A 10,374-nucleotide genomic window follows, 5' to 3' on the forward strand; every position below is an offset into this window, starting at 1 on the left:
TTGAGTATGTCGCTGTGAGCCTCCACCATTTAACTAGTGGGTGAAGCCTGAACTGTCTAGAGACAGACCAGACCAGCTGCACAACACAGACACTTCAAACCTGAGGACAAATCTGAGAGAACAGAAAAAGGAAAGGAAACTTAGCTTAGAACCATGCAGCGCTACAGGAGACGGCAGCACTGCAGAGGTCAGGACCGGCACCTGTTTGAAAGAGACAAATGCACACAAACACACACAACAACGAACGAGAAACAAACACAGAGAGAGGACAAAGTGGTTATACAGAACTTGAGGACATTATCTACATGTAATTATCTACATAATTATAAATTTGTTGTGTTTTCTTTAACAATGTCAGAAGGAGAGAGGCACTGAGGCACCGTCTTCCGCCCCCCGACGCTCCTGCTGCGCCTCCTCCTTCTGACAGGAACTGCCTACAGAACAAGCATGAATGATGCCTGAGTGGACACACGCAACTCACAAGTTCCTGGCTCTGTCAGCTCCTCTGCAGAGGGTTTCCCTAAGAAGGTGGACCTAGCAGGGTCACCGGGGGACGGGGAGCTGTGCCTCACGGCCCTCACTTCGCCGGAGAAACCCTCATGCAGAGTTCAGAAACTTGTGTGTTGAGTATGTCGCTGTGAGCCTCCACCATTTAACTAGTGGGTGAAGCCTGAACTGTCTAGAGACAGACCAGACCAGCTGCACAACGCAGACACTTCAAACCTGAGGACAAATCTGAGAGAACAGAAAAAGGAAAGGAAACTTAGCTTAGAACCATGCAGCGCTACAGGAGACGGCAGCACTGCAGAGGTGAGGACCGGCACCTGTTTGAAAGAGACAAATGCACACAAACACACACAACAACGAACGAGAAACAAACACAGAGAGAGGACAAAGTGGTTATACAGAACTTGAGGACATTATCTACATGTAATTATCTACATAATTATAAATTTGTTGTGTTTTCTTTAACAATGTCAGAAGGAGAGAGGCACTGAGGCACCGTCTTCCGCCCCCCGACGCTCCTGCTGCGCCTCCTCCTTCTGACAGGAACTGCCTACAGAACAAGCATGAATGATGCCTGAGTGGACACACGCAACTCACAAGTTCCTGGCTCTGTCAGCTCCTCTGCAGAGGGTTTCCCTAAGAAGGTGGACCTAGCAGGGTCACCGGGGGACGGGGAGCTGTGCCTCACGGCCCTCACTTCGTCGGAGAAACCCTCATGCAGAGTTCAGAAACTTGTGTGTTGAGTATGTCGCTGTGAGCCTCCACCATTTAACTAGTGGGTGAAGCCTGAACTGTCTAGAGACAGACCAGACCAGCTGCACAACGCAGACACTTCAAACCTGAGGACAAATCTGAGAGAACAGAAAAAGGAAAGGAAACTTAGCTTAGAACCATGCAGCGCTACAGGAGACGGCAGCACTGCAGAGGTGAGGACCGGCACCTGTTTGAAAGAGACAAATGCACACAAACACACACAACAACGAACGAGAAACAAACACAGAGAGAGGACAAAGTGGTTATACAGAACTTGAGGACATTATCTACATGTAAATATATAACCATGTCATAGCATCATAGGACCAAATTTGTTGTAAGATTCTAAATATATGTGACGTCATCATCCTGTAAGCCGAATAGGGCTTTGGACCTTGATGTCACAGGAGGCGGGCCACGCCCCCCGCCGCCATGACAGTAGGCCAGACAAAGGATACAGCTTCAGCTATGGTTCATACTTGTTTTGTAGTTGGTTGCAACGTTAGATCTCATGATCGTGAAGGCAAGAACCTGGATAATGGGCTATCTTTTCATCGTTTTCCATCCTGGAGGCAACGTGTATCTGATATCACCAAACAAAGACGCCAGTCATGTGCAATCCCCAGCTTTTTGTTGATTTGCTCGTGGCATTTTCTCTCCAGTGAGTTCTAAATTAATTCATATCACTATCCGGTTGTTCAGTCTGACGTCACTAGCCGTGTCTGGGTCTAAACTCCGCTGCAGGTCCATATATCAAACGATCACTGTGGCATTACTGAGAGTTGAAAAACTGTCTAAAGTCTTTCATCTTTAATAAAATGATCAGCGTTCTGCTCTACCAGGTGTAACAATTGAGTTTAACATCCAGGCATCCATGAAAACGGAATTTATGACATTTAACGGAGTTAGAAGTTAGCAGGGAGTTAGCTCGCTAGCTTCTATCTAAATACAATATAGCATGTCCTGACTGCGGGGTTTTGGAAACAAATTAAAACGTACAACTCTGCTATCACTTCCAGCATAAATGAAGACAGAAAACTAAACAGCAGTGACGTTTGTAGGGTGACTGAAGTTGGGCTAGCTGGTATATAATGATGTGCTACGTGACCGCTAGCGACACAGCTATGTTAGCATAATATAAACAAGCTAACTTTTTTTCCACTCGATAAAAGTTAATGTGAGCGTTCTCGGTGGTCAGGAACAAATGTAATCGCATGGCAGGATGCTGTAAAAGGACCAAACTTCAGCCAGGAGAACAACTGAGATAATCCATCCACAATACGAGGTTAGTCATTCATATACTGCTGCATGGGCTGGGTTGTAGTTACATCCTAAGGTTTTAAAAACTGAGCTTAAATAAATGATTAGCGGTAATAAAAGCCGAGGGAGGTCAACGGTGATCACTGACTGTTTTAGGAGCTTTTTGAGATCAAATAGAAGAAAACTTTGCTTCAAACCATGCAGGGCAGCTGTCTAGAGGTGAGCTTGTGTGATTCTTATTCTGTCAGTGAACAACCTAAAAACAGAAAAAAAGAAAGAAAACTTACCTTAGAAATCTGTAGGGTTGTTTCCTCTGAGACATGTTGGAATCTGTAAACAGCTACTCCAAAAAGGATCCAGGTGTTTCAAAATACCTCTTTGGTGAACGTTTCAATTCTGCTAACATAAATGCTGCAATTAATTAACTAAAAGTCATTGCTCTTCACCCCTATTTATAGACTTTTGCGGATCAACGGATTAAAGCATCATAGGACCAAATTTGTTGTAAGATTCTAAATATATGTGATGTCATCATCCTGTAAGCCAAATAGGGCTTTGGACCTTGATGTCACAGGAGGCGGGCCACGCCCCCCGCCGCCATGCGTATCGGGGCTTGCTTCATTTATGGGAGGAGCTGAAAATGATGACGTCCGAAGCCTCGCTGCCCGGCTGTACCACGTGACTGGTTCAGGAAGCGGTTCGAACTTTGCCACAAATAATCATTTTCCATACTGCCAGCATAAATATACACAGTATGCTGCCATCACTACAATATAGATGTTTTACACACTCCTTTTGTTGTTGACATTTACAGGCTGTGTGCAAAATGCCACACTCTTCAAATTCATGCCAACTAATATTTTTACGTCCAGTAGGTGTCCTGCTAGAGCAAATGAAGCTTCAAGAAGCTTCGCGTTGAGGTGAACCAATTGGATGAAAAGCTTCAGTGCTTCATGAGGCTTCATCTGCCCATCACTATCCCTCTGCTTCACTTATGGACGCACAGGCCCCTCGCGTCGGGGCCTGTGCGTGAAGGGTCCTCCGATTGAAGAGATTGCTGCGGAAGTGCCTGTTGTCGGTATATTTAGACATTTTCCAAATCACATTGTAGTGAGGTATACAGAATACAATAAATTATATAATGTAAACAACTACCTGAAAAACAGCAGATACAGCAGAGGAATTAATTATAGGCTATTACTTTTGTATCGTTTATTGCATTTATGGAGGGAGTGATGTATGCTGGGTAATGGCACAGCTAGCTACTGGGTGACTTTATTCACCCGCTTCGGCTGTTATCAGTCCATACAATGGGCGTTATTAGCACAAATCAGTCCCATAGATATGGGCCATTTCCTGCTAGATTGTTCAGAAGGTTGTTCTCATCCATCCAGATGGAGGATCACTAACAGGAGCGTGGGAAGACTCCAGAATCCACTCTGGCTGGAATCCGGTGGATATGCAGTGTGTACAGGTAAGACCATTTAAACAGACAGCATTTATAGAATGACTATTAAAAGTCAGCGAGTGTCAGTAATGTTAATGTGGTTATGTTAGTAATACACCGAGTGCTAATATAACAGCTTTAAGATGCATTTGTAGATATTATTACGTGTTTTACCGTCTTTATGGTGCTAGCTTAAAGTTACGGTGTAAACGTTAGCTTATATTGGAGGAAAGCTGTTACTGTTTAAACGATGTTAGCACAGAAATATTAGCTTCTGTCATGACTGATGAAGTTACTAGTTAATAAAGTTTCCAGTAATATAATAATAATATATAATAATAATCGCAGCCACAGATTGACAGCAAATATCTCGATTAGCTTCAGTGCATCTATAATAAATATGTGCAAGTTTCAGTGCTTCGTTTAAACTGTATGATACTTATACTGACCCAGGGTCAGTGTAAAATACAATCCTAGCTGTGTGAACAAAGCCTGGCTTCTTTAGTCCTGCATGACAAACCTCAGGATGCAGGTTATTATTACTGTTTCCTGCTGGCACACCTGTCACACCTGAGAGTCGGCTAGAAACTTACAGTGACGTGGACATCATGCAAAGACTGCCAGACTCTGTAATACTGCAAATGATCAGTGACTCAGGTTAACACTAAACTTTAAACGGCACCTCTGTGTCTCTGTGTGCTGAACATTTAGGATTGAGTCAGGCTGCATCAGCTGAAGCTGTTATTTGTATATATCAGTATTTTTTTTATTCAGGTGTGGGGAAAATACGTAACACTGCAGTGAAGCGATGCACCAGAGTAATCCCTGGCCAAAGGTATCGTACTCAAATCAGACTACTGATCCAGCCACATCAGCCTTTTGTGAGGTTTGTTTAAAGTAGACTTAAAGTGAACTACAGGTTCCTGAGAGGTGGACTGTGAGCACAGAAACACATGTTCATACATACAGCTGCAGCAAACTTACATTAATTTTAAATAGATTTGTTACTCTGGTGTCTGTCTTTGTGTTAGTCCTCTGACAGACTGGTGACCTGTCCAGGTGTGCTCTACCTATGACTACTGGGACAGGCTCTAGCCTCTGTAATAGAAAATTTCTGTTATTCTCATTTAAAGTATTTAAGTGCTTATGCATATGCTTAGTTGTAACACTGTTACTGTTCAGTGAAAGTTTCTAAAACTAGATGAACTTACTTCAGCGTCAGCAGTTTGAGAAAACAACTCCCTTTACGGGTGCTGATAAGGCCACAAAACAGCATAACCATTGATCCGTTGAAGTGTGGTAGGATCCGTTTGTAACTTCCTCCCTCTTCCTTGGAATGCATAAAGGAGTAGGAGCACCACTTCTGTGGCAGCGCTGACATGACTGAACTGTGATGTTTGATGTGTGTTGGCGCAGTAATAAATAGCTTGATCACAGCTCTTTCTGTGTTGCAGACTTTATTTAAAAAATTCCACGACACCTCCCACCCTCCCACTGCGAACCTGAATTGAATATTCAGAAGACATTTGTTTAAATAGTTCTACAAATCGGAGCTGTTGGTGTGTCCTTGGATTGTGTGGTAATAATATTAGAGCCTGCAATCTTTCTTACTGAATCTCTACTATGAGTCATGTTACCTGAGATTAATTCTGTTTACCTGTCAGCCTGGACGAATGTGCTGTGTGAAGGAAATTAAATTAAATCAGATCTGAACTGCTGCTACTTTTTGTTATTTTAATTCTCTTCTCTGTTTTCCAGAACAGTTCTCCACAGTCGCTGTCCACATGGGTCAGTGGGACCAAGAAGCACTCTGCTAATGTGTGGACTCTGACCAGCAACATCCAGCAGGACCCAGACAGCATTTTCTATCTCCCAGCTGGAGTTTTTGTTTGTCTGTGACTGGAGAGTCAGATTTTTGTTGAGCTTCACACTTGCAGACCTAAGTCAGTTTGCAGAGATCCCTCCCACTCTGGCTTTTATGTCCTAGATTTCTTATCTGAAACAGTAATATTTCAGTGACTGCTGCTTGTACCACAGGTTAATACACGCTACTGATCCCTGATAGGAGAATCATCAATTTTGGCAACAAAGAAGCCTGGTGGATGTTTGTTTACAGTCTGATGATGGGACATCATGCTCTGCATCGTCAAAGTTTGCCTCCTCATTATTATTCATACCCAGTAATGTGAAGTATGCTTATATCTACTATAACTGAACCAACCTGGTGCTCTTCATTTATGGAGGCTGTTGAGTCTGAATGTTGGATGTTGTGTATCTTGTGTTCTCTGGGCTTTGTTGTCCTCAGTCTTTTCGCAGGATCAGAAAACAAAACCAGGAGGCGCGTAAATGTTTCTTCAAATGTTTCTTCTGGATGATGATAAGACTGTGACACGGGATGCCACCTTTGGTCTTGTGATGAAGCAAAGCTCAGGAAGAAGTGGGATTAAATGGTACCCACATGTGTGCTGCTGAGAAGGATGTACAGGGGCACCTGCAGCCAAATCCAAGCTTCAGGTTAGTTGTAGTTGCAGAACGCTATAGGACTGAGACAGCTGAGGCATCAAATGTTTGATTAAACGGATGAAAAAGAGAAGTTTCTTCCCTATAATTATCACTTCTTAAAATCTGTAGCAACTTCAAGTCTGTCATCGTGCTGAGCATGCAAAGAATGTGACAATATATTTTTGTTCAATATTTAATTTCTTTTAGTTGCAATTGTTAAATGAAAAAATATATATATTCTTATAATTTAGCAAACTAATTTATCAAAAAAAATATACATATATCTGTATTAGTTTTAATAAATTAATTTGATACCTGTATTGAAAATACCATATTGTATTCATACAGAATCAGTTTGGTATCAGAATCAGAATCAGAATACTTTATTGATCCCTGGGGGAAATTATTTTTTGTTACAGTGCTCCATTTTAAACCAACATTAAGACAAGACAGACAATACGCTAACTAAGAATAGTACAATATATACATATATATACATACATACATACATAAGTCACTTATAAATAAATATTTGGAAAAGAAACATGTGTAGTTGTAGCAGCAAACAGTGTGTTAAGTGGATGCGTTGTACAGGGAGATGGCCACAGGCAGGAATGATTTCCTGTGTCGTTCAGTGGTGCTTTTCGGTAATCTCAGTCTCTCACTGAACGAGCTCCTGTGACTGACCAACATGTCATGGAGTGGGTGGGATCATTGTTTGTCTGCTCACTGATTGTTGAAACTAAGAGCTACTTTGATCTGTTTAGATCTAAAGTATCCAAAGTTGAGCTCTGATGTTTCTTCACCCCTGTGTGTGTGATATGTGATTCCTACATGCTGGCAGAGCAGCAGTTTGTGCTCACAGATGGTGACGGTGTGGAGAGACGGTGGTGTTTCCTCAGAAGAACCAGCAGAGTCACTTGCTGACTGATGCTCATCTGCACTGCACAGAGGAAATCAACTGACCGAGGTTTGTCCAGTGACGTGTTATGAATGTATATTTGTTTTATGCTTACAGTTATGTTTTTCTTGACAGAGGCTCTGCAGAGGTTAGACAAAGCAGAGAAAACATGTGCTTTACATTTTACTGTGATTTATTGAGATATTTGTTGCCTGATGTTCAGCAGGAATGGAGAAATAGAATCAAAGGGAGATGTTTTTGATGTTTTTGTAATGATGTAAGTAAATCTTCAATATTATTTATTTGCTTGGTTATATTAGGAGTGTTTCTGAGTGAGGGGGAGAAGAGTCATCATCCAGGTAAAGTGACGTAGATCAGTGGATACACTTGTCTCCCCTTTAAAGGAGACAATCCAAGTCATCCTTAAATGTTAGTGCTTTCAAATACACAAACATTTTTAAAGGACAAAAATGAACATCCAACTTTGACTGTAACACAAAATAAATCTTTCCATGTGTGTTTTCAAACTCTCAGATGGGCAGCATATCAGTCTTGGACTGTCTAACCTGCCGGAGCAGCACTGAATGACCACCACACATGAGCATGTTCCTGCAACATTCAGCATCTGATCCTTCATCTGTGTGCTTCTGCTTTTGGTAAGTAGAGTTACCCAACTCCAGTAACTCTACACACATGCCATCCATTTCTGACGGCCTGGTTACTTCCTGTCAGTTACTTTAGAAACCATGTGGTCACCTGACCTAACACTATTCAAGTGTCACATGTCAAACAGCTGGAGAGGAAACTACACCAGTGTACTGGGATGTTTCACCAACACGTGCCAGATGCTGTTCCTTCATGGTGACATCACAGAGACAGCCCCACCCACCTCAGGACCTCGCCATTTATCATGATGATTATAATGATGACAGCGAGCGGAACTAAGACTGCAAAAATCCACGACCAGAATTTTTCTTTCTAATTATTAATGAATACTGAGAGCCTCTTTCTGTGTTTTGTATGTTTTGGGGTTGTTTTTTTTACCTCATTTGTTACTAACAAAGTTCACCAAACTCACACAGTCTGTATGTTTCCATCTTTACCAGCCACACTCTAATTGCATTTAAGAAAATAATCCTTAGAAATCGTCATTTTTCTCTTTTGTAATTGATGATAATTCAGTGAATATAAGATAAGATAAGATAACTCTTTATTGTCATTGCACAGTCATACATAGTACAGTAGTACAATGAAATTGGAAAAACTGTCCTACGTCGGCACTACATATAACACAACACGACACGATATGACACATCACAACGTAACAAACAACACAACACAGTAACACACTGCTTCCTTCTATTGCGTCACACATTGCTTTAAGTTTTTCAGTGTCCAGTTATTTTTTACTGCTGTTTAAATTCTCTGAATGTTTGACCCTGTAGACTGTTTGATGGACTGCTTGTCTTCCTGTTTGTAACCGCCGCCTGTTTTTTTTAATAAAGATTTGGATTTCTGACTTCAACACAGCCTCTGCGTGTCCTCCCTTTGAGTCCTCTTCCTCTGTGAACGTGTTGCATGTGTCACAGATTCATTTTATTAGCAGCTTTCCCACAGTGAGTTGCATCAGCATTCATTCACAGCACATTTCAGAAGGATTCAGATTAATACAGTGATCTTATAGTCAGAATGATCCTGACAGAGTGCCACTGTAAACTATCTTTCATCAGGTAAATTTCAAAGTTCAGTATTTCAAAGCAGGAGTTATGAAGACTCATACTGGCATTAGGACTAATAATATGTACTTACAAAGTCAAAGTTTTTTAATTATGCTAGAATATTGGAAGACAATCAACTTTTAGTGTTTTCCGCATATTAATTATTCTGAAATAGAGACGTGACCCTAACTGTACAGAAGCACTAAACAACTGACAATCTTAACAGACATCATTGGCCTGAGCCGTCATGCACAGTGAGTCTGATCCTTTGCTGTGAGAGTCTGACAAGCATGTTTCTGGTCAGTTTGGAAGAAATAATATCACAATGTTGACCTTTCTTTCCAATATTCCTTCTCTTTTACAACACAAACTGTGATCAAAGGTACTTATGTTCACAGCATGTAACTATACTGACAGTCCAGGGCATTGTGGTCTGTTGAGCTAGGGTTAGCAATTCAGACATATGTAATCAATATTAAACGTCTCTGACGTGGGCCACTGTCCACAGTGTTGGGAAATCCATACCAGGCTGGAACGAGTCAAGGTAGGTGAGCATCCACGAGAAGACACAGCAGATGCATCCTACTAATACTGACAGGACCAGGAGACTCCAGAAACCGAGCATCTTCTCTTCAGTGCCATCCTCGCCTGTCACCCTCTCTGCCCGCAGCTGAGTATGGAGTAGATAAGGGCGCAGAGAAACCCTTATTACTAATTTGTATTATAATTCAATTTTCATGAAATATTCATATTCAGTATTGGTCCTTTTATATTAATAACCACGTATCCACCCAGGCTCATGGTGGGGCAGGGCTCTGTCCTGGGATACTTGAGTACAAGGTAATGTACACCCTGACCAGGTATCCAGTCTGTCAGAATTGTTTTCAATATTTGGTTCAAAAATATGAGTGACAACAAAAATCCAACTAGGATTCTTGCATATGATGAATGAAGTCTGTCTTTGACTGAATTGTCCAGCTGATCCATCAAACCCCCAGCAGGTGAACCTTATTCATGACATAACACCGCGACAATGTAAAAAATGAAACAGCAACAGTCTAAATGTAAAGTGCATTCTAAAGTCCTCTTCAATAAATCATATGCAAAGAGTCATTCAGGACTGTAAAACGTGAACTACAGAACCCAGAGTCTTCATCATTAAATCTCTGGTTGCTTCGTTTTTCTATCCTATATCAGATACTTTAAGGTTAGGTTAGGTAAACTTGCATTCTCATGGTGAGGCAAAATGCTTTATGTGTGTGTGTGCGTGTCATGAACGGCTATAA

The 10,374-nt window shown here is 41.5% G+C and overlaps 1 long non-coding RNA gene across 24 annotated transcripts; it reads left to right on the forward strand.

Annotated features, from left to right (window-relative positions):
• The first annotated feature begins 1,665 nt into the window (after positions 1 to 1,665).
• LOC147300705 (uncharacterized) lies at positions 1,666 to 8,895 on the forward strand. Of its 24 annotated transcripts, none has more exons than XR_015127601.1 (9): positions 1,666 to 1,921; positions 2,459 to 3,598; positions 3,915 to 3,994; positions 4,742 to 5,910; positions 6,005 to 6,481; positions 7,319 to 7,439; positions 7,691 to 7,729; positions 7,905 to 8,026; positions 8,103 to 8,895. It is a non-coding gene; the product is annotated as an uncharacterized LOC147300705 (long non-coding RNA). The 24 variants fall into 24 exon arrangements; XR_015127597.1 differs by having other exon boundaries at positions 1,667 to 1,921; positions 4,742 to 5,546; positions 5,726 to 6,481; XR_015127600.1 differs by having other exon boundaries at positions 1,667 to 1,921; positions 4,742 to 5,546; positions 5,731 to 6,481.
• Positions 8,896 to 10,374: the final 1,479 nt, after the last annotated feature.

This window comes from Aulonocara sp. 'chitande type north' Nkhata Bay, unplaced genomic scaffold, assembly GCF_057382095.1.
Source record: "Aulonocara sp. 'chitande type north' Nkhata Bay isolate Kocher_YH1m ecotype deep benthic unplaced genomic scaffold, A_spYH_male_GT1.1 unmapped_scaffold_15, whole genome shotgun sequence".
In the NCBI taxonomy this organism is placed as follows: Eukaryota; Metazoa; Chordata; class Actinopteri; order Cichliformes; family Cichlidae; genus Aulonocara; species Aulonocara sp. 'chitande type north' Nkhata Bay.